The 24307-nt window shown below is 37.8% G+C and overlaps 1 protein-coding gene across 42 annotated transcripts in view; it reads left to right on the forward strand.

Moving 5' to 3' along the window:
* Positions 1 to 24307, forward strand: part of LOC107322457 (uncharacterized) — a 416365-nt gene that overhangs the window by 144702 nt on the left and 247356 nt on the right. For 41 of the 42 annotated variants that reach the window (XR_014938941.1, XR_014938924.1, XR_014938907.1 and 38 more), the window contains one exon: positions 6436 to 6557. The gene's annotated coding sequence lies outside the window, so the exon portion shown is untranslated. Of the gene's footprint in view, positions 1 to 6435; positions 6558 to 11205; positions 12489 to 24307 lie in introns of those variants that run through there. The other variant, XR_014938994.1, reaches the window with a different exon arrangement.

Genomic DNA, 24307 nt, shown 5'->3' on the forward strand with positions numbered 1-24307 from the left:
TTATTACCATACCACCAGCATCCACCTCTGACATTGTGGACCAACATAATAAAATAGGAGGCATTACTTTCAAATCAGACCTTGTACATAGTCCTTGGCTGAGCATACCATTGGTTTGTGTAGGGTTTAAGCACTTCTGAGTAACATTTTCCATAAGGAATGTGCCTGGATAGTAAAGAGAAGTAGCCTGTAATTACTGGGCAGTGTGATGAGACTTGTTGCAAGGAGAGCAGTTCATAAGCATGAGATGTATTTATCATAGTAAGGGAAAGTCTATGTTAGGCTTTGAATCTTCTGTGATATGCCTCACATTCCCTTGTCAGAGTCTATCATGTCACCTTTTTAAAACTTGCTAAACATGCTTTAATCTTTTTGTTCTGCTTCACAATTAAAACTAAATCATCCTGCAGAGGGCTGTCCATTTTGTCAGAAGTTGGCAGGTTTGAAAGCAAAAAGTAGCAATACAAAAGTGACTCATCTTTGAAGGCACGTTTCCTTTTGATAGATAACAGTAGAATAATGAAGTATTTCAGAGTATTTATGCAAAGCAGCATATTATTAAGCCACAAATATAGTCTAATTTCAAAAGACAAAATTAGGGTGCTTTAAGTCCCCCAATTTGTAGTCTGTTTTGCAGATCATATGTTGACAGATGTAAATCAGAAGACTGACATGCTCCTGGCAAGGGATGGGTATGTGTGAGCAAGGACTTCCTGTGAGATATTGACCTGGTCACAGTCAGCTGCTCTGAAATTTGTTGTTTATGTAATCTGTCTAATATGTCTAAGGAGCAGCATATCAGAATCAATCCATCCAAATGCCTTCGGAAGATCAATAAAAGGATAATAAATCCAATAACTCTCTGTGATCTGCTCTAGTGTGAAGCTATTGGGGAAGCCTTGCACAGTATAAAGATTAATTCCAGTACACATATGGTAAAGTGACAGATGCACTGAGCCACATCTATGGTTGGTGCAAAATATATTTCAAATTCATCCTGAAGCTTGATTTTCTGTAATAATCTGCTATCAAAAAACAAATGTCTACAAATGGAAATTGCTGAAGACAATTTCTAAAGAGAAGTTTGCAGGAAGAGATTCCTACTCCCTGATTACTTATTTATTTACTTATTTATTGCTTTTGTTAATCTCCTACTTAATTTCTCTTTGGTAGAAAGAAACATCTCTGTCTGTGGTAGTGTTTTACATTACAAACTGTGGCAACTATAACAAAAAGCAGTTTTTTAACTATAAAAAAGTAAAGTAATCTTCCTAACAATTGAGAACTGTTGGTAATAGGTGAACAGTTGGACTGGATGATCTTTTTAGGTCTTTTAGGTCTTTTCCAACCTTGGTGATTCTATGATTTTATGAGGGAAAGTCTGTTGATATTTTCTGCCTAGACTTCAGCAAAGCCTTTGATGCTGTCTCCCACAGTATTCTGGAGAAGCAGGCAGTCTTGGCTGGCTAAAGAACTGGCTGGATGGGTAGGCCTAGAGTGTGGTGGTAAATGGAGTCACATTCAGCTGGTGACTGATCATAAGTGATGTTCCCTGGGGGTTGGTACTGGGGCCTGTCCTGTTTAAAATCTTTGTTGATGATCTGGACAAAGAGATTAAGTGCAACCTCAGTAAGTTTGTGTATGACGCCAAGCTGAGAGGAAGTGTTGATATGCCTGAACATAGGAAGGCCCTTCACAGGCTGAATTGCTTAGCTGAGGCCAATTGTGTGAGCTGTAATAAGACCAGCTGCCAGGTCCTGCACTTTGGTCACAATTGCCCCCGTTCAGCGCTACAGGCTTGGGGCAGTGTGGCTGGAAAGATGTGGAGGACAAGGATCTGGAGGTATTAGTCAATATTAGTCACAGCTGGCTGTAACCAATAAGCCAGTAGTATGCCCAGATTGACAAGAAAGCCAATGGCATCCTGGCTTGGATCAGAGATAGTGTAGTCAGCAGGGCTAAGGAATAGATTGGCCCCCTGTCCTTGGACCTGGAGAGGCTGCACCTTGAGTTCTGTGATCAGTTTTGGGCCCCTCCCTACAAGAAAGACATTGAGGCCCTGGAACGTGTTCAAAAAAGGACAGTGAAATTGGCAGAGGGTCTGGAGCACAAGTCCTATGAGGAGCGGCTGATGGGGCTGGGATTGTTTAGTCTGGAGAAAAGGAGGCTCACGGTGACCTGATCGCTCTTTACAATGACCTGAAAGGAGAACGTAGCAAGGTAAGGGTTGGCCTATTCTCCCAGGTATCTAGCAATAGTCAATGGTCAAGAGGCAATGGCCTTAAATTACACCAGGGGGAGGTTTAGGTTGGATATTAGGAAAAACGCCTTTTTAGAAAGAGTTGTAATGCACTGGAACAGGGCACCCAGAGAGGGGGTGGAGTCATCATCCCAGAAGGTTTTGAAAAAACATGTAGATTTGACATTTCACGACCTGGTTAGTGGGTATGGTGGTGGGTATGGTCAACAGCTGGGCCACATGATCTGAGAGGTCTTTTCCAACTTTAATGATTCAGTTCCATGATTCTAAATAAAAAGGCTACAGGCTTTTTTATGTATTTGGATAATTAGTTACCTCACCAGACTAGCAACACTGTGTATCAGTCCTTTCTGGGAAGGAAAAAAAGACCCAAACCTTTGTTTGGTCAGAGTCCTGGGAATTAATCAGTTTTTGTTTCATTGTATTGTGGTAGGTATCAAATTGAGTATATCATCTAAAGATGATGTCACATATGGTTTATTTTCCAGTTGTCACACTAACTCAAACAAGTTTAGAAAAGAATCCTAGCACTTCTGTTTTTGACTGAATTATGTGACAGAAGTGACCTTTCTCATGGTGTATGGGCACATCAAGCAAATATTTACCCATGTTTGAAAACCTCCGAATTCTATTTATAAGATCCATTCTAAAAATGTTCAAAGGTCTGTGGACTGGTTGCATCTTCTCAGATCAACTTCAGAGGCACTGAAGGTCAGGAATAGCACGTTAGCCATCTTGTTTAGTGAAATAAATATTTATTTGAAAACATGGAAAATAATGTGTAAAGAGTTGAAGTTTCAAATTACAAAGATGAAATCAGATCCAGCATTAATTGACGTAAAACATTATTTTCACAGAGTCTGCTAAATTGTAACATTTGAACTACAGACTTTTTAGAACTCTGGGGAATGACTTTTATTTCATTTTAAATGCTCCTACATTGTTTGCACACAAAAATCTGACCATACCTTAAAATCAAACAGAATACCCTTAGTCCTCTTTGTTCATATCACTTTGCCATCATAGTATGTCTTTCATGAATCTGGTTAAGGAGAACTTTATTTTGAAATGAACCAGCTGATGGAATCCAAGTACTGTTCCTTCAGTTAGTGATACCTTGTTCCTCAGAAATACAGGCTTTACTACTGGCAGCTCAGGCAACTTGTTGCACTAAGTTCACGGTAACAGTCCTCATCTTTAGCCATGGATATTAAGTGCGGTATCCTTTCTGCTCTGGATGATGATACTTCAGTGAAAACAATAGGAATAGGTGTGATTAAACTTTTCCCTGCTGGCTTCCTGGTATTTAACTGGAGTCAGCTAAAAAAAAATTAGAGTGTCTGGTTTTAGTAAGATTAAGTATATTTAAGAGAATTCATCAACATAGTGGATTCTGGATGAAACCAAAATGGATTTCAGGGAATCATACTGGTGAAATAAGGAAATAGGAAAAACATGCTTGGGAACTTAGTGGCCCACTTCTTTGATCAGCTGGTAATTACATATTCAGTTGTCTTCAAAGGAGCACGTTAGATGACACTACCCAAGTACTTCTGAAGATTTTACTGGATTACTGTAACAGTTTTTAGTATAAAACTTCAGAATTAAGAAGAAAGCGTATCAGTATCATGAGATTTGTTCTTGATATTGCCCTGTTGCCTCTCACTGAGTTTTGTGTTGTTAAGAAAAAAAAGTTTTGATTTCCACTGTAACTCTGCTTGTGACACTCAACAAAGTGATTATTTCAATTAGGTGTACTGTAGTTCCTTATCAAAGACTTACACTTTATAATGTTGAACATACCTTTTCTTATTTGATAGATTTTGATTATTTGTCTTTATAATCTATATATTAAATCCCAAGTTTCCTCAGCTATAAAGTGAAATGTATTGCTGATACTGTTTCAGCATATTCAAAGTAGATCTCACCTGAGTTCCTCAACAAGGATGAAGCTGCATGAAGTGTTCTTCATAAATGTTTATGCCCTGGAAGCTCTGAAAGTTTTAGGGCAGCTCTACATGCTTTGAGTTACTCTCCTATTACATTAGGAAGATTGAATATCACTTCGAAAGTATGTGAAGTGAAGGAGAAAGTCATACTGTGGAACAGTTGCTTAGTTTCATATTGAATGACTACCATTTAAGAGCTGCTGGAAAGGGTCCAGAGGAGGGCCACAAAGATTATCAGGGGGCTGGAGCACCTCCCCTGTGAAGACAGGCTGTGGGAGCTGGGCTTGTTCAGCCTGAAGAAAAGAAGGCTGCAGGGTGACCTCATTGCAGCCTTTCAGTACCTGAAAGGTACCTATAATCAGGAGGGGAGTAAACTCTTTGAAAGGGCCGATAATAGTAGGACTAGGGGAAATGGTTTTAAGTTGAAAGAGGGAGGATTTAGGTTGGATGTTAGGGGGAAGTTCTTTACTAGGAGAGTGGTGAGGTCCTGGAACAGGCTGCCCAGGGATGCCCTGTCCCTGGAGGTGTTCAAGTCCAGGTTGGATGGGGTCCTGGGCAATCTGATCTAGAAAACGTGGAAGTTTGGTGGCCCTGCCAGGCGGGGGGGTTGGAGCTTCATGATCCTTGAGGTCCCTTCCAACCTGGGCCATTCTGTGATTCTGTGGAGAATTAACATTTAAGTTAACATTAATTAATTAATTGTAATTAACATTAAAATTTAAGTTTCATAACAAAACCAACAATGCCAGTGCCTGCCTGTATTAAAATCTATATCTTAAGGGTTAACTATGTTACACAAAAATAGTTGAAACTCAGTACTTTTAACTGTGAATGGCTTTGCCTGTGGGGATTTCTGTGAATGCTAATAAAGAGAACCAATTAGAAACATGCCAAGCTTGTTTTCATCTTTGGGCCTGCTCATCTACAGTATATGCAGAGCTGACATTTTGAACCATGGGTCTCTTGAGGTTTAGTCTTGTAATCATATATGTATCCATACCCAGACATGATAAACACGTAGACTAGACATTATTCAACACTCAAGGTTAACAAAAAGGATGTATACTATACCAGGATCAATTGCCTTGTAGTTTTGCATAGCTATTGCTGTGCCTGTATTACTTCCAGTTAAAAAAGTAAATCTGCCTTGGAAAAAAAGCTACTTAATCATTAGAAGCATTAATTATAAAGAGAACACATTTGCATTTTGCAGTTTTACAAACGTCTTAGTACAAAATATAGAAAATATCTTCATTTGCTAAAAAATCTTTCAGACTCCAAGAATCTGTTACACTTTCTTCTTGCCTTAAAATGATACACTTCAATTGTGAGCTGCATAATCTGTGTTAGTTTAATAGAGTTCTAGTGAAATTCTGCTACTCCAGACACAAAGGGTAATGGATATATGAAGTTACTGATGTTTTGTGCAATACAAGATTAGATCAATATTTTGTAAATTTGATCACCACTTTACTGAAGTTATGTATGTTTACAAAGTGTTTTGAACTTGGCTCAAAACTGGCTGATGGCTGGAAAAGAGAATACATGAAGAAATATATATATTAAAAAGAAAAAAAAGAACAGGATATATATTCTTTGTGGTCTCCACTTATTCTTCAATAATCAAATCTGTCTTCACTTATCCTTTCTGTGTGTGTTCATTGTGCGTGTATACAAGTGCATGCAGATTTATGTGCAGAAGTCTGCTTCCACTTTGGTTATGCTTTATCAGCAAAATTTATGAACTTCTAGTAATGTAGCTTTCACTTGAACATACATAGACATCCTTAGATCATTGATATCTAACTATTTAATGCTTAACTTTATACTTTTGCGGTTCCAATACATTGTGTAACTGTTACCATGGTTTTCAACATTCTGTTGTATATTGGTTACCTTGCAAATACAAGAAAGATCATACATGCAAGTAATGGTATCCTTACTTCTAAATGGCAAAAATCAGTTTGTCAAATGTAAGCCTTTTATAATACTAGATCAAGATGATTGATGGTGAAGAAGCAGAAACCATAAAAAAAAGCTTGAATTCTACATGTCAAATTGAATTTTCAGATTTAGGAGTGGTGGAAGTTTTTGCCTTTTTATTTTTTTATTTTTTTTCCTTGTTGAACAGGACAAATTTGAGAAAGATGAATTGAACAGTAATAGTCTCAGAATTTTATGGAGTCGCTGTTTCTGAATGAGCTGTGCATTCTCTTTATATTACAGACCTGGAAAATAACATTTGCTGTAGATGTCTGCTTCTGTCTGGTGTGATGCTCCATTCTTCTGGCTATGTCACATGCAGCACTGAGTAATATTGGTAAATAGAAGAGGTCTCTTAGAATAAGGTATGTGTCTTTCTTTTCTATGACTGGAGTTACTTTTCTACCTAATGTAAATTAAGGCAAATAAGTATTTAAATCTTTTAAATTTTGGAGAAATACTTGACCTCACAGCTATTGCTGCCATTGGTTATACTTCTGAAATTATCAACGGAAGGTACATTCAAGGTATCTTGATAACACTGCAGCAGAACTCACCATTCATTATCAGCAGCAGAACCTGGAAAGAGAAGGATATATTTAAATTCTTATCATCATCTTTGAAAAAGGGAGTGTCTACAATATCAGTGCTTTATATAGTGAGAAGAATTGTTATAATTTTATAACAGAATTTTAGTTCTAAAGACTACCGCATTAGTAACAGTAATTGTCTTAATAATAAGACAATACATATGAAAGACTTAGAATTGTGAACACAGTGGAAGAGACCTGGTTGGAGAGGCAAGACTAAGAAGGGCTATAGGGTAATTGCAGAAGTATTTACAATGGAAGGGGCAGTTACAAAATTATTTTGTTAGATCCATAATTTGCTTCACACTGATTTGTCATTTGTAGTGGCTTCCTATATGTTGATATCTACCAAGCAGAGCTACTAACGCTTCAAAGTGTTATAGTGGGCTCTAATGTTCTATGCAATTTTGTTAGTCTCAGAGTAATTTTCTAAAGCATTCTTGGGATGCTGTGATTGTTACTTGTGGCTGAAATTATACTCTGTAGCTCTTAAGAATGTGTTATTAGAAATAATATATCTTAATTAACACTCTGTAATCAATGCTTTTCTTAATAGAATGGTTTAATGAGAGTGATTTTGAGAAATGTTTTCCTATGTGCTCACATCATTTCTGGTCAAAGTGCAGTGCAATGAATAGACACTGCCTGAGGGCATTGGTTCCAGTTTACTGTTTTCTCATTGGTAAAGACATATTGAGGTGAGAGTATGTTACTTAAACATGGGACTGGTAAATATGACACACAACCTGCAATAGACCCGTGACCATCTGGAGCAGCAGCTGAGCCCTTGGCAGGATACCCCAGAGTATGCAAGATGCACAAGTTGCCTGTGCTTAGTAGTCCTATCCTATATATTAGATTTCTATTGCAAGAGAACTTAAAAGCTAAACAGATTAGTTAGCAATACTAGGTTCAGAAGTGACCTAGGCAATATAAACTGCATGTTGTAAGTGGGAGTACCTGGAGACCTGTAAAGAAAGAAGCATTGAAATGAAGCGACTAAAACAACCACTAGGAAGATGTAAGACAGTAGGGGGCTTAATTTATCTTATTTTCCATTGATTACTTTTCCTACTTCTCTATTCTTCATGGGCAGGCAATTCACCCCTTTCAAGTGAGCGACATTTTTTCTGAGTTGTTCTGCCATTCATTATTTCACAAAAAGAAATGCATTAATTGCTCTACGCTGTAATACATTCCCTCATTGTGTATCAAGTGTAAGGGAAAATATTGCAGTTGGTATCTGACATGTGGAACTAATTTGCCTCTGTTGGAGTTCAGGGAGAGGTCTTGGCTATTACTGTGGAAGAAAACATTACGAATTATAGGCATCTCACTTCATGATACTTCATTCGTAGTTTCCATTTGTGATGATATACTATGAATAAAATATGGGGATGATATCCTGGCCCCATTGAGATCAGTGTTTGTGGGAGGGGTTCTCTTAACTTCAGCTAGGCCATGACCCTGGGAATCTCTGCTGGCTCCTGGTGAAGGATTTGTTCTGTTCATGCCCCAAAGTAGACCTCCTCTGAGGACTTAGGTTTTAATATTACTACCAAATCTGCTTCTTAGGTAGTAATTCTCTCTTATTGAAGTTTATTTGTTCTTGATTTGGGGGATCCTATGCTCAGAGAAAACTATATTTCTATACCTGTGTTTTTCTATACTTAAATATGGTGGTACTGTTATACGTAATTGTAGACCAACACTCAGGAAATAATATGTGATAAAAAGAGATAAGAGATAAAGGATTTCAGAATTATTTCCCAAAGGATAGGCTGGCAATCCAACAGGTAAATGCAGCACAAACAAGGCTGAACTCTGAGAAGAAACAATAGATAATTTAATAGCTCTTTAATATCACCAATATCTGTGATCACAAACTCATCTCATGAATATATGGTCGCTTTTTTTTTTTTTTTTTTCTAACTGTTCTTGATTTGATAAGCTTTTTTTTTTTTTTTTTTTTTTAATTGCATGAGTACATGAGTAGAAATGCTTAGTAAATATTAATTTTTTTGCTTTAGTAACAGACTCTATTACACTACTGTTGCTGGAACATGAATCATCTATAGGTCATTCACACCTTACAAAACATTCATACTTTCTTCATAGTGTCACTCTACTGAGTTGTTAGAACTCTTTATTTTGTTAATGCTATATGCATGTATATTAAAATAATGAAGTAAAATAATTAATCTTGCTAGTTTCAATTACTTTTTCATCAACATACTGAATCATTGTTAAGTCTTTACTTTTTTAATTAACTTGCCAAAACACACCACTTATTCAACTGGAAGAATACCAAGAACAAGACCCCAGTGTTCTCAGCACAGTTGTCCTAGATTTTCAAAGTGTTTGAAGCACCCTGGAGGTAGATGATCTTAAACTAATTTGTAAAGGAGCCAATATAAATAAAACTATTTTCATACAAGATTTCATACTGATAAGAATGTGTGACGGGGTGGGGGGGAGAAGAGGGACAAAAGATTTGGTGCAATTTGTAACTTGGAGAATGTAATACATTTGACTTCTTTTTCTGTATAACACAAAGAGTTCATATGTTGCACAATGTTCATTTTTAATTAAACATTTTATCATTGCACAGCCTTTTATTGACATTCCTCATAATAGAGCTGATAGGATCTTGACCTACTCTTCAATAAAGCAATGTATAACTCAATATTCTGGCACACACTGTTCCCTTTAGAATTAAACCCATTATTTTCTGATTTAATTTAAAAATTTCATGTACTTTTATTCACATTTATTTACTTTATCTTCTCAGATTTATGCTCTTGTTCAAATTGTGAGATTTGGCTGCAACCATTTCTTGGACTATTACTTTTTGTTTGATCTTTTAGCTAGCTGAACATTTTACATTTTATTGAGTTGTTCCTCCTTTCCATCCTCTAAAAATTTGCTATAAAAAGTGATTTATCATGTAATCTTGTTTCCCACTGTACCTATTAAGTCCAGTTTTGATTAGTGGCACTAACTTCACTTAATCATATGGATGCAGAGTTTCTGCTATCACAGGAACTCTTTCAGGTAGTAAATGAGAATAGATCTCTGAAGATATTCCCAAAGATGAATTTCACATTTGATCCCTGTCAGTAACCTTACAGAGCCCTGTGATAAAGCTGCCCAGAATCATGTCTATAGCAGTACTGATATTACATCCCTGTAGCTTGGCAGGATTTCCTCACCTCCAGCAGAGCTGTCACAAGGGAGCAGGAGCTGATTCCTTCATTCACAGTGTGTAGAGGGGATAAGCTCATTGTTCTTTTCCAGCATCTGCTGCCTCTGACAGTAAGTTTATCATGTCATGAGCTATAGTATTCCACTGCATTTAGTAATCAGGATGAGAGGATCCCCTTGTGAGCTGAACATCCACCATACTCACCTAAATAGTATTTCCATGTAGAATATGAAACTTCTGCTTGCTGACCATGTTGCAGGTTACTTTCTCAGTACTCCTAACCTCTTGCAGTATCTGCTCTCTCAGGTGATAACCACTCAACTACCCTACACTTTTTCATACTTCAGAAACACTTTCTGGACATTTGTTGTTTGTCCTTGTCTTTGTATCCCTGATCTATCACTGTTCACTATAAATGTATATTGATTTTAGCTGAAAATTCTGAGATAATTTAATGAACTAATTTGAAAACACTTTATGTAATATATCACAGACAAGGCAGAAATGCCTTGCACTTTTGAAAGGCTTTTTGGATGTTTTTTCCCCCCAGGCTGGAGAAAATTAACCTTAACAATTGAAGATATATTCCTTACCATCTCCCAGATTTTCAGTCTCGCTTTGTCATGATTAAAAATCACATAGGGCATCTGAGTGTGCCATGATGGGAATACTGCAAAATTAGACCTCAACATTTTTTTTTACTGTCAAAAAAGTCTCAGATCCTTAAGGATCTAATTAAATATTAAAGGCTAGAATTAACTAGATTTCTGATTTTGAACTGATCTTTTTTTTTTTTTTTTTTTTTTCTTTGGGATGTGTTGCTCTCCCCAAAACAAAGTAGCCCTCCAGGAAAACATGCTGCCCTGGTGTTGGAAGTTTGGTGATTTATATTTACATTCTTTGGTTGTTGGGACGTAGAAGTATTTTGTTGCTTGAAAAGAACTGCATTGTGATTTGGACTTTCTTCTTTTTCTAACTGTTTAGCAAAAGGAGTAAATTAATACAATGTGTAGCAGATTTCTGATTAGCTACTTAAGCAAGCTGGAGAACGCTGTCACAGGAAACACAAACAAGGTGTGCCTTGGGGTACCCAAGAAGCTGTCAGTACAGGTTCCAGAAGCTATGTCTCATCATTCCTGCTACTTCCATCCATGTTTGCTAGATTAAGCTAAATGAATTAAATGCCAACAGAAGCTTATGCCTTTGTTTGCTGTGCAGGCATATGATTGATTGATGCACTGAAGATGTAGATCCTCACCATATGCAAGAGAGGAGATGGAAAGTTACCTGAAGAAATGAGAAGGCTAATGAAGTTGTGTTATAACATCCCTGAAATTGCACATGTTAAGCAGGAAAAAGTCATGTGAGGCTGCCTCTACATTAGGAATACTTTATATCACCTCTGAAATAATGCTGCATAATTTTAGCCAGATTGTTTGAGAGTCCCTGCTCCTCCCAGCCTGGCATGGAGAGTAGAAAGGTGTTACTTGCGGCTATTTTGCTTGCTTGCCTTGGTTTGTTGGTTTGTTTGCTTTCTTTTGTGTTTTTGTTCCTGTTGTTTTATTTTGTTTTAATATCCCTGTAATTTTGGCCTGTCTGGCTGTTCCTGAGCTACCTGAATTGAGCAAACCAGGATGGTGACTATGACTTTCACAGATATATTGGGATGGGTTTTCCTTCACCTTTTCATAATAAGCTGTCCTAGAGATTTTGTAAAGATCTTCTAGAATCAGTATGAGATGGTGTTTTGGCTTAGAAACACGACTTTAAAAGGTTAGAAAACAAAATTTTGCTGTTTTTGATTTCAAATTTTTTCATGTCAGTGTTCTCTTGTATTTAGGGAACTAACAGAAATATCTTTTATTTCCTTCTTTAGTTAGAAAGACTGGTAGAATATTTATAGAATCTTAAAATCTTATCTTAATGTCCTCAATGTAATTTTTGATAAAGGAAGAACTGTATTTTAAACCACACCATGTAGTATGTAGAAGTTTATTTTCATGAGCACTTCTTTAACATAAAATCTTAGACTGTACTTTTCAGTGAACTCATAGAAGTGCAGATGTTATTGCTCCAATGACAAATATTTTATATTGGTGAATTAATTTTTTAATTTAAAAAAAAGATAACTTATTTGGAAGTGCTTTTGCAGCAAGTAATGATGTTCAAAGATATGCCCTTGCTAAAGGGAAGGTGAAAGTGCCATTTAATTAAATTTGTAATCTCATTTCAAGAGATCTGCATTCAAATTTACATGAGTTAGTATTTAAAGTCTAATTCCTCAAATGGTTTACATTATAAGTACAGCATATGATTTGGCACAGTTAAAAAACCCATGTACTGGTCTGCATGGGGCGCAACAGGTATAACTTCCAGATGACCTCCATAGGTCTGACTTTGTAACTTGCCGAGTTATCACCTTCCTAAACTTATGACAATTTTATGTAAAATCTAATTTGATTTTATATACACATGAGACAGGAAAAAAAGAAAAAAAAAAAGCCTATAGAAAGAAAGATGTGTAGCATTGTTATTTCTGCACATATTTGTTTAATGCTTTAGATTTTGTTGAAAGGACAGTCTGTTGACTTTGTGCTTTGGTTAAATGCAGTTCCTTAGGAATGCATATATTTTGATGATCAGCTTATTACCTGCCAAAGCAATAGTTAGTATTGAGTTTACAGAATGTTATCGGAATGCTTACGTGCATTACTTATAAAATGAGTGGATGAACTTTATCTTATAGATATTTTTATTGTGGTGTGCCTTTTATATATGTGTGCCCTGGTGGCGCAGGTGGTAGAAGTGCCGCTCTGCATCACAGAGGCTCGAATCCCAGGGGTTGGACTCGATGATCTCTAAGGTCCCTTCCAACCTGCACAAGACTATTACTATTACTATTACTATTACTATTACTATTACTATTACTATTACTATTACTATTACTATTACTATTACTATTACTATTTAAGTGTTCCTATTTCATAGGTAACAATCATTCAAGAAGTACCATAGGTAATTGTTAATATTCTGATATTTCAAAGTCAATTTAAAAAAACAACAACAACAAAAAAACAATGAGAGGGCGCTCTGTTATTCCCATTATACTCTTCCTATTGGTCTTGACAGAAATTCCTATGTGTATAAAAGATTAAATTGAGGTTACAGTCGACATGTTTTAAATGGTTACATTTAAGTAAAAATAGTGAGATGTGTACTCTACATTGTACTGTGGTGTAAGCTTATAAATACATACATATGTGATGCATCATTTTTATGCAGTATCTTTCTATGCAGTTCTGCTCCCCTCCCTATATCCTCACGCACACTGAATTGCAGTTCAGGTCTGGATTTAAAGAAAGGACATTATTCTGCTTTGCAGTTGCTCTCAGTTGTTGTATTTAGTGCTCTGATGTGGCAGCTTTCACTGTATCCATAAAATATGAGTGAACATCAATAAGCTATCCAGGAGAAAGGAGTTTAAGGAGGTATTTGAATGAGGAGAGGATTACCATACAAAAAAAGAAGAAATAAGAATTCTCTAAGTTTTATGGCAGTGGGGAGAAAAAGAAAAGGTCATTTGGGCAAGGAAGCTTGTAAGCATCTTGTCACAGGGTTAGATGATAAGATGAAATTGTAAATTATACACAGCAATCGGTGTGTTCTGTGAGTGTGCACCTCAGGGTTTAATGAAGCTATCCACTTTTCCTCTATTCCCTGTGCAGCTTTTCAGATATTCATAGCATGAAGTCAAAGCCATGGGTGTTCACAACTTGTAGATTCCGTGCAGGAAAAAATGGCAACGTGTACTTTCAAGAATGGCTATACTGAAAATCCACCTTGAACAGAGTATTTTTAACAGATTCCATTGGCAGTTACAAGCATTTGAAGAAAGTTAGCAAACATAAAAAGACCTTCTTTTGTCCACAGAATGGACTACCAGTCAGGGAAAGAGATTACAATTTTGTGAATTAAGTGACCAGTCACACATTGTGAATAACGAGTAGTGATTGTTCGTATCGGCCAGTTAAAAGTTGTGTCATAGGGTCAAATATGTTTGCACACACTGTTCAAGGACTTGTGACTAATGAAGTAATTAATAACACCCATGACCTACTTGCAGACACCTGGTGAACAGACTTCAGGGCTCAACTAGTTAGTAATGTTTCTCAAGGAGCTGCAGCTAAAAATGTGCAAAATCAAGCCCTGAAAGTAAACTTTCATCACATGATAAAAATGCCCATGCCTAAGCATCTGCTACAACATATCCTTTATTGATATTAGTTTTGCTGGATTGATTTCCTACCAAGTTGTGTCATATCCCTCAGTCCAAACCAGGAAGCCAAAGCATAGACTTTGCATACCTGCGTCATTTTTAAGTGAGTACGAGATACTGTCACAATAAAGATGTTCTTTGACTAACAATATAAAATAACGATTCAGCCAATCTGTCTTCTGAGATAGACAAAGGCACATTCTGCTTTTCCAGGAATTTGTACTTATTCCAAAGAGCAAGCCCAATTGGGTCACCAGGCAGACATGGAAGCCTTTGGGTGGACAGGACTGGTCCTGCAGCCTCCATACGGCTTTTCTCGGTGCAGTGACAGCTGCAAACAGAAATATTGTCCCATCCTATTAGGAAGAGAGAGTGGAGGCTGGGGCTGAGAGCAGGCAAAACTCAGAACCACAAGATTTTACATTCCAGTGTATATTTAGAACACTTATTGTAGTCCAGGGCTGATGTGCTAGTCTAAAGAACAAATAAAATTTTCAGCAGCTTTTTTTTTTTTTTTCTTCTTCTTTTTTTTTTTTTTTTTTTTTTTTTTTTTTTTTCTGTTGTTGTGTTTCACACAGGATTTATTTGAATGCTATTTTATACTCATCCCTAAAAATGCATGTATTTGTTTTTGAGGAAGGAGTAAAGGGGAATACTTTGGTTAGAAAGCAGGGTGTAAACTGTTACATGCTGAGTTTGTTAAACCTTTAGTCTGTCTTTTGCTTTTTGTTCTGTAATTGATTACTAGCACCCCCTTTAACCCACCTTAAAGGGCAAGCAGGAAATTCATGTTTTCGTTCATCAGCCCATCCCTCTGAAAAGCGTTCAATATTAAAACAGTTTGCGAGGAGCAAATGCAGAAGAAGCAAGAGGCCCAGTTAGAGCGAGGCAAGGTTAGGAGATGCATGTCTGCTGCCTGCAGCAAATATCGGCTCTTGTTACTGTACATCTTTTTGCATGGGGAGACCAAATTAATTGGGGTATGGCTCTGTTCTTTCCTTTATGTGTGACCTTTTATTATCTCTGTATCCCTATAGTTCATGCGGTGTCATAAAGCTGTGGGAAAGTCTTACAGCTAGCGTTATCAGCTGTTGGAAATTAACTTTAAAAATGAAGTATCTATGTTTCTTTTTGCCTGAAGGTGTCTGTGAGTCTGTAAACTGGTATGAAGGTGCAATTGTTGTGGTTGTGATTTTGCTGTAGCTGAGTGTTGCTTGCGCATCTACCCCTCTTTCTCTCCCCTCCTCACCCCCCTTTTCGGTGCAAGCTGTGGGCTGGCAATCAGGTGTTGTGCTGGGGGTGGAGGGGGGCTGCTTTCGGAGGGGTCTACATGGCATAATTCCCACGAATGTAGGAGGAGGATGAAAAAGATAAAGAAATTTTGTTTTTCTGAGCTAGAGGATTCTCTGCATGACTTCCCCACTGATGGGATCAGCTGCTTTCAGGCTGAGATTTTATTAACAATTCAAATGGAAATTGAGGGCACAGGAGGAGCAGATTCTCACATAAACTTGATCTGTCCATGAATGCAGTTCTCTGTTTGCCCTGACCCTGCATGGCTTAAGACACTGCCTGTGAGGCCAGAGTGCCAGACACAAAGAAAGAAATGAAAAGCAAGCACATTCCAGTAGTCTGCACAATAGCAATGGAGCAGTTTCTAGCCGTCTCCCCAGAGAGAGATCTTATCTCCTTGTGGCTAAAACCCTTTAGAGTGTTTATTTGTACTCTAGCACCCGAGGTTTATGATATGGATGCCGATTAAACACTGTAAGTTCCCTCGGTGAACCTTTTTGGGGGATACAGAGTTGTCCTGCAAGTATTTTCTTCCCTGAGTCTGTACTGTTCAAAGCGTTACTCTGCTTTCTTGACAAGCAAATGCTGGGGGAAGGCACCCCAGAAAGTACCTCCCTTGACAAGAATTATCACCAGCCATAAGAGAGTTTTGCAAAACTTTGGCTTTGGGACACATCACCTGTTCTTAGTGTTTAGCACAGATGTTTGGCAGTGTCAGTGCTCAGGAAGGCTTCTCCTGAGTATCTGTGCCAATGAAACGTTGTGTCTGTATGGCTGACCTTGCTCTGGGAGTTGGCAGCACTGGGCAGCGGAGGGATGTGTGTGCAAGCGGCCATGGCCACCTCTGCGCGGCTACCACTCTCCCCCAATGGCAGGCGGTGCACCATGGTGCCCCACTGGGACAGCCTGCTGGGGCCAGGGCTGCATCACAGTGGGAAGTGGGTTTCATATTCCCTGCCCTTGCCTGATGTTAACATTGTCAGTGTCTGTAGATGCTGGAGATTCCTTAATCAAACCATTACACACTGATATCTCTGGCTCCCCTGAGCAGGCGTCTTTTTGTGAAAACTCTCTAAAACTGCAGGAAAAGCATAAGTAAACAGAGGTCTCAACTGTGGTAATTCTAAAGAGACACAGTTTTGACTGCCATAGTTTTCCTTATTTTCAGCTCCCCTCCCCCCCAGAACAAACAGACAAAACACCCAATAAACATAAAACAACACCTAAAGCCAGCAACTTGTAGGTAGAAAATCATAACCATGTGTTTTTCCATTTGTCTTACATCACTAAAGGTTCTGATAAAGGTTCTAAACTTCTGATCCTTCTTAAAGAACTTAAATTAGTGGGAAGAGACCAGCAAAAGACATTGATTTAATTAGTTCTGTCCCCTTAATTTTATGGGGGTTATATTATCCAAAATTAATGGTTGTACTTAGGCAAATTGTCTGTAATTGGTGACAAAATTGCTTTATTGCTTTTCTTTCATTTGATGCTAATTAATGGCTCTACATTATTAAGTTCAAGCCTCTTCTGCATTTCTCCTTCTCCATAAATATTCTTAGTTATAACGTGTCAGAATAAACTTTTTTTTTTAACATATGCAGTAAGTACTTTACAGAAATGTGATAGCAAACAGATTTCTGATGTATGTTTTCCTGAAATAATTTATCTACTGAAGAACTTGAAGATACTTCATATGCCTGTGAAAGAATACATTATTAGTGTAAAAAGTGCTAACTGATTAATATGGTAAGACATTATTAAAACATTATCCAAATTCTTTTTTGCAACTGTCGCTGTAGAAAATCTATCCTTTGTTTTGTGTTTACCAGTTAAAAATCCCCAAAATTCTCTCCAGTTGTTTGACAGAATGTTAAATGAAACAATTCTACATGGCTGGAATAGAATTATCCCACATAACTTGCTGTCATATTTTTCAACTGTTAAAGAAAACGGCACTTAAGACAGAGCAGCGTTTGTCTACGTTTTTCAAATGATATTTTAATGCCATGTGTGTATTCGTAAGTCTAAAATAACTGCAGCAAGAAAAAGTCACTTCCAGTTTTTCATGCAACCACAAGAACAGCTTGTGCATGTGTTGCTGGGGGGGACTTACTCATTTGGTCATTCAGAATTTCTAAGAATGTAGAAAAAGAATGAGTACTCAGTATAAATCATAAATTTTTACATAATGTATTGATATCAAGGTAGAATAGAGAAGGAAGGAGCTGAAAGTGCAAAAAAGAAATGAAAGAATGCAAAAAGAATGTCTTGATGGTGTTCTAGGAAAAAAAAGAAAAAGAAAAAGAATACTGAAAACAAAAAAATATTTCAAAATACTGGACAAAGTATTTTAGAAACTTCTGTACTTTTACAATCCGTACTTATTTTTTCAGTTGTCTACTCCTCTATTACAAAACTCAGGGAACTGGATCTTTCATTTCAGTCATAAAGGCTGGCACCAGTGGTGAAATATTATCCCTACTTTCATTGACTAAGTTTATCTTTAGTTATACTTCGAAAGTTTTCAAAATTATGATTTACTTCTTACATTCTTCTTTTCATCTTGAATCATGAGTTATGTTTAAAAATCCATTTTAAAATCGAATGCATATATTTATACACATTTCAAGCACTATAATCTGGTATGTTCTTTAAATTAATCTTTACAATCACTAAACTTTGTAAGCAAACTCATGACTCTTTGATAAATGATTTCTTAAATTTATTTCTCAAATAAAAGCAATTGTTGGGCAAAAGAAGAGAGAAAATTGACATTTGGAATTAGAAATGTTTATTGTTATGTAATTGCCATTACTTGGGCTAAGGGGAAACGGTGAAATAAGGTTCTTGGCATGATGAATTATTTTAAATTTGTTGAGTGAGTTTTACTTTATTTGTTTAAAGCACGCTCCGTTATGATGGCTGTGTAGCAGAGTAGAAAAGCACCAGTAATTTATAACTCAGTCCTGTCCTTGATTTTCACGGAATGCCTTGTTCTTCCATGTTTGGAATAAAATAGAGGGACTGTATTTTGCAGGCAGCTAAGAGACACCGCAGATCCTTGGAGTCCTGGGAAAGAACCATATCTTGCAAACAGCTTGAGGTTTTTTTGTTTTGTTTTGTTTTGTTTTGTGAAGTGTTTTGCCGTAGCAAAAATGCAAAAGGTTGATGTTTGCCTGGGTTTCCACCTGCATTCCAATTTCTTTGTTCTTCTTGAATCTTCATGTACTTTAATATTTTTGCATTGACTTTAAGTGCAAGTGTATATGAGGAGAGGTGTTTAGACTTGTCTAAAACATCAATACTTAATCATGTATCACTTAGGGGCATGCTACATGTGCAGGTTCAGCTATACCAGCTCAGATAATGGGGGTGAGGGCTCTTAGTGTATTGGAGATTACTCTTGCCTTGTTTTAGGCCTAGTGAAGCTAAAGTCCCTTTGAGGTCTGGGGGGAGAATTAAGGTGCTGCTGCAGCTCAGACTCATGTTCAGTGATTTGGAGGGAGCTAGTTCTTCACCCTGTCAGCTGTGCTGGCTGCTGCCATAATCTCCGTGCTCCAGTCCTGTGGTGACCTTGAGAGGAAGAGCTTGGAATGGTGTCCTTCTGCCAAAGAGTTGGGTATCTGTCAAAGCAAACTTTGGGCCTCTTACTTGTCAGTGAGGTAAGTGGAAGAATGTAGCCCATAGCTCATGCCATATACACTTGGAAAATTAGTGCAGCGAAGTCTGAAGTCTTATTTATGCAGAACCACAGGTTACTTACCTTGGTTTCTGTTATTGCCAATAGTCAGGAAATTAATTGTTACCCAGTAGGGTTAAGAGTTTGTTGCCACTCTAATTGCAGAAGGTTCCCACTGAGGGATTTTGTGAACAGAAGTTTCCCCTCACTTGGACATCAGGGACATTTACTGCCAAGTCAGCCCTGCTTTCACTGCTCATGTTTGATGGTGTTTAAGGCATCAAAAAAGTGCCTAAATTCAACAAATTTGAGGAAAAGCTTTGTACCTTTCTCTGGTAGCTTTTCTCACTTGCTTCTGTATGCCTGTGTTTTTACTTGAATGTGAGGATATTAGTATTGTGGGACTTCAAACCCTTGTTTGTCGTAGGTGCTCTGAATTTGACCTCTGGAGGGAGGTGCATGCTCCTTTGAAGTGACTATACTGAGAATTTAGGTCCTACAATTAGATGTTATGGATTGCATCAGGTGTGCAGTCATAAAGCATGCAAATATGAACTCTCTTCATGAGTAAATGAAAATAAAATAAATGGAATCCCTGGAATTATATAAATAAATGTCAGTCTATGTTGAAAAAAATGAGGTTTTAATTTTTCCAGAGGACCTGAGTTCTCAACAGTCATTTCCTAGTACTTGGAGTAATATAACCTTTCTCAGACTACCATTCCAGCAGCCATTTATGATGCTATAAAGAATTACATACAGTGAGAACTAGACGGAAGGGATAGCTCTTTAAGGGTGACGGTCTATAAGACTTCTAGTTCAAAGTAGACCTTGGAATGGCTTTTTTGTTCTTTCAGCATCCTGGGGAGCTGTCCTAAAGTGATACTTACTTGTCATAAATGACAGAGTGCGTTTCTTCTGCTTTGGTGTATAGCACTCATCCACTAGGTGTGAGCAAGGGAAGAGCCAATTGCACTCAGCCTGCAGCTTGCGCTGTTACTTTCATTCATGAGAATAGCTACTATGCTTTCCCAAGCTCCATAGAGTGGGCACTGGAATAAAATCTGTGCTGTCATCTTTGTTTACTCTTTGTAGCAATGTAAGCATTTCCAAAGGGGCATTTTCACTATCCTGCTCTAGTTACCCTAATCAGGTTCCTAATTTGGGAAGCTAACTCTCTGTTAGCCTCCTCTTTGATAGAGTAGCTTTTCCTAAAGTTGGTCCAAACATCCACATTATGCATCTCCTTTCAACTCTCCCTTTTAAAGGATTCTCTTTCTTATTGGCTGCATAGGTGCCCTGAGGTTGCAGTATTACAATTTCCCTGAATCTGTAGCATTAATACTCTCCTGGTTTACTTACTCTCCCTGAGTGCTGCCAACTTTTCCCCTAATTATGATTGTGATATCTAGTATATAATATTGGCTGCACACTAATAAAACATTACCTCCAGATATAAGATATTTCAATTTTAATTTCTGTGATTGGGAGGTTTTAATGATAGTCTATTTCTGCTTTCCAGCAGTAATTCTATGAGAAAAAATGTATCGGCTCAAATGAGTACTACATGTGGAGAGTGTCATCAGGCCAAAAAAGCCCTGTTTTTAGTTTTTCTCAGTGGATGAATCAGGACTAGACAGTCTTGAAAGACGAGGAGAATATAGGACAATTTCTCCATATATTTTGCTATGTGTCTGGTGATCATTAGTGAGTCATGTAAGGTTTTGTACTTTCAGAAGATCATGCTGTAACTTCTGTGTAATACTGAAAATTAATTCCTTTTGGGTCTGCTGTGTAAATATACCTTCCGAAAAAAAGAAACAATAACAGAAACTAAAGCTGTTATCTGCTTAAATTCCCTTAATAGTGATTAATCGAGGAATATTTTGAGAAGATACAACTGTCAGCCTCGTACCTCCAGCCAACATGTACTTCACTGTTGGTAAAGGGAAAAAAAAAAACAAAAACGAAAAATAGCTGCTCTAAGACTAAAGATGAACACAATAATGAAGAAACAATGCAACGTAGTCAACCAGGCATGAAGAATTATCTGCAGAAGTTAAGAGTCTCATCAGTCGGACTTTAATAATGCCTGACAGAAGTGCTTGCACTTGTACAGCAATTGTTTTAATACCTAATTGAGATTTAAGCTGAAATATGACAGTCTTGAAACATGAAAAGAACATTTCCTGTGATGCAGTGTCTAAGTGTTTCTTTGGGTTCTAAACTGACACTAGAAAATTGGTAATACTTGTATTTGCAGATTCTAGGAGCCTTCTAATTTTGCATAACTAAAGCCATATCCTGTGCAGTTTTACTATTGTTATCTCTTTCCTCTTCCTGCCTTTATAATTCATTTTGTTTACCATATTCACTCAATGCAGCCTGTTCCTTTTTTTTTTTTTTTTTTTTTTTTTTAATTGATATTATTATTGCTTTTGCTATTAGCTGTTTGCAGTAGGTGCTGCCATTTGCTCTGCAGTTAGCAGCACACTGAGAAGGATGTGCCCCAATTCTGCCTGTGGAGTCCAGCTGCACTGGCAACATAGACTTTAAACACAAATGTGACTCCAAAGCTGACATACTAATTATGCTCCTGTTAATCTAGCATCGCTCTTACACAGCCAGGAGTATGAGATCATCATAATGGAAGGCTGGAAAAAAAAGTTTGACAAAAGCTTACAGTTTTTACTGAGCACGCATGCTGAAATGGATGCAGCACATAAAATGTAGCCTGCTTTCAAAAAGCGCTATTTTTTCCATTTATTTCTTACAATCGATTGGTATGCGAAGCTGGAGCTTTTCAGGAAAAGTCTGGGATTATGAGTGTGTCAGCCCCTGCTTTTAGCACAGGAACAAGGTTATCAATAATGCATTGGAGATCTCAGAATCCTTGAATGTGGGGAAATCACAGCTGGTCTGGTTTGTTATTGAAATTGCAGATTTGTGCCGAGAGGTCACGACAACTTCATGTCAGACAGTCACACATGCACGCACACAGACATGTCTTGGGGGAACGAGGGGGATCATATCTGAAGCATTGCCACTTCCCATGTTTCTCAGAAACTCTTTGTATGTTTCTATGGTATGGCTTTAAAAGCAGCATATTTAATGCTGCTGGCAGTGCCCTTTTGACATTCTGGCCTTTCCCAGTATTATAAGTTTTATTGTTTTTCTGACAAGTTTATTCATATACTAACAGCTTGCTTGGCAGCAACGTTCAAACTCAATACTTAGGCTTTCTGGTCACGGTGATGGCTGGCAGTAATAGAGAAGGAGAATAAGTGAGTGTGGAAATGCAAAGCTGTCTCTTGTTACATTTTATCGATCTCATTCTGGTGTCATTCAATTAAGACAGAAATGTGATGGATAGTGTCTGCATAGATTCCTGCTTTGCTTTCCAGCCACTTTGTATAAAGCTTTTTGGGGGAGGGAGGATGTGAGAGAGGGCGAGAGGAGGAGGGGGTAACAAATGAAAGATACAGTGTGATTTGAATTACAGATTAAACTTATTTATTTTTTAAAAGTATTTATTCTTCAGGTCTGTTGAAAAGCAATATTAGCCAAGCTAGCATTCTGTGTTGTCTTGCTAATAAGTAAATATCCACCCCATTGTTCATTGTATGGAGACTGCTCTGAAAGTAACACCTCCTATTTTACTGTGTTGGCTCGTGACATCAGAGGTGGATGTTGGTGGTGAGGCAGTAGAAATGGAACCTCCCTGCCAACTTTCCGTTACATTTTGTTCCTGTGTGACAGATGGCAGCAGAGGGCCAGTCTGACAGAATGGCGTCTGACATGGAAGTTCAGATGAAGCAAAGGTGTCTCACTGAATTCTGCCGGGCAGAAAAAATGGCACCTTTTGACATCCATTGATGCTTGCTGAATGTTGATGGAGATTAAAGAGTGGATATAAGCACAGTGAAAGTTGGACTGTGTGGGCAATATTTTCCTAACAATTATGCTGTCATAGCAGCTGTGAAACAGTGGATCACTTCTGATGGTGCAGATTTTTATGAGAGTGGCATGCAGGCTCTTGTTCACTGCTGGCAAAAATGCATAGCTAATGGTGGGAACTATGCTGAAAAACAGTGTTTTGTACCTAAGAATTTGCTCTATCAAATCATGATATTGTGTTCCTTATATCTGTTGTGATTTCCAAGGAAATAAATAGGAGGCACTACTTTTGGAGTGACCTAGAAAGTAATGATTTTTGGTTCAGATCTTCTCTATGATTTATGAATAAACACTTGATTCACTTGAATTTAATACACAGAAAGGGCTGAAGAAATGAAAGGTCTTATTTTCCTAAGAAAGTAATCTCCATGCTGTCCGGGCAGCAGTTCCAGATAAACATCTGAATATAAGAATTATTTATTTCAGCCTGTTGTTCACTTTAATATGAAACAAAAACCAACAACAACAATCATTGAGGAGTTTTGTAAATGGAATATAAAAATGCTGGCTCTGGCTCCATAGGCTTATGTAGAACTGCATCAGTTCACAGTTCAGCCTTTTGCCCGGTCTGTGATCATTTCAGAACCAATGAATTACTTTTTATCAGGCTCAGCGCTTATTGTTCGAAATATAAAGGAGGCAGCCCTAGACCACACTGGCTATTTCCAGAAGCCTCCTATGTCATGGCACCTGCTGCAGGTTCCACAATTAGCACCACTGGAGAAAAACCTGGGCGGTCTCAACATCTCATTTCCTTCCTGCTTTAGGACTTGGGGGTGGCAGGGCTGAATGCCTGCACTACTGTGGGGGGAAGGGCTTAAAAGGCAATGCCCAGAGCAGGCTGAGAATTTTCAGCTGAAGTGGGGTTATGGGGAAAATAGCCAACTGGCCAGAAACAGAATACTTCACAGATGTGCATCGGACATTACAACTGTCACAAACAAACAAAACAAAACCCCCAAAAATCTGAGCAAAACAAATAGATTCCTACCAGCTGGCTCAAAGAGCCTCTGGGAAGTATGGTTTTCACAGACCTGCAGCTGTGGCCCAAGCGCTGTGTGGGCCTTGTGCTACTGGCTGGCAGAGTGCTGCATCCCTCTCTGCTTAGCCAC

Source organism: Coturnix japonica, chromosome 1 (assembly GCF_054131305.1).
Source record: "Coturnix japonica strain WE chromosome 1, WE-NBRP24, whole genome shotgun sequence".
NCBI classification, from domain to species: domain Eukaryota; kingdom Metazoa; phylum Chordata; class Aves; order Galliformes; family Phasianidae; genus Coturnix; species Coturnix japonica.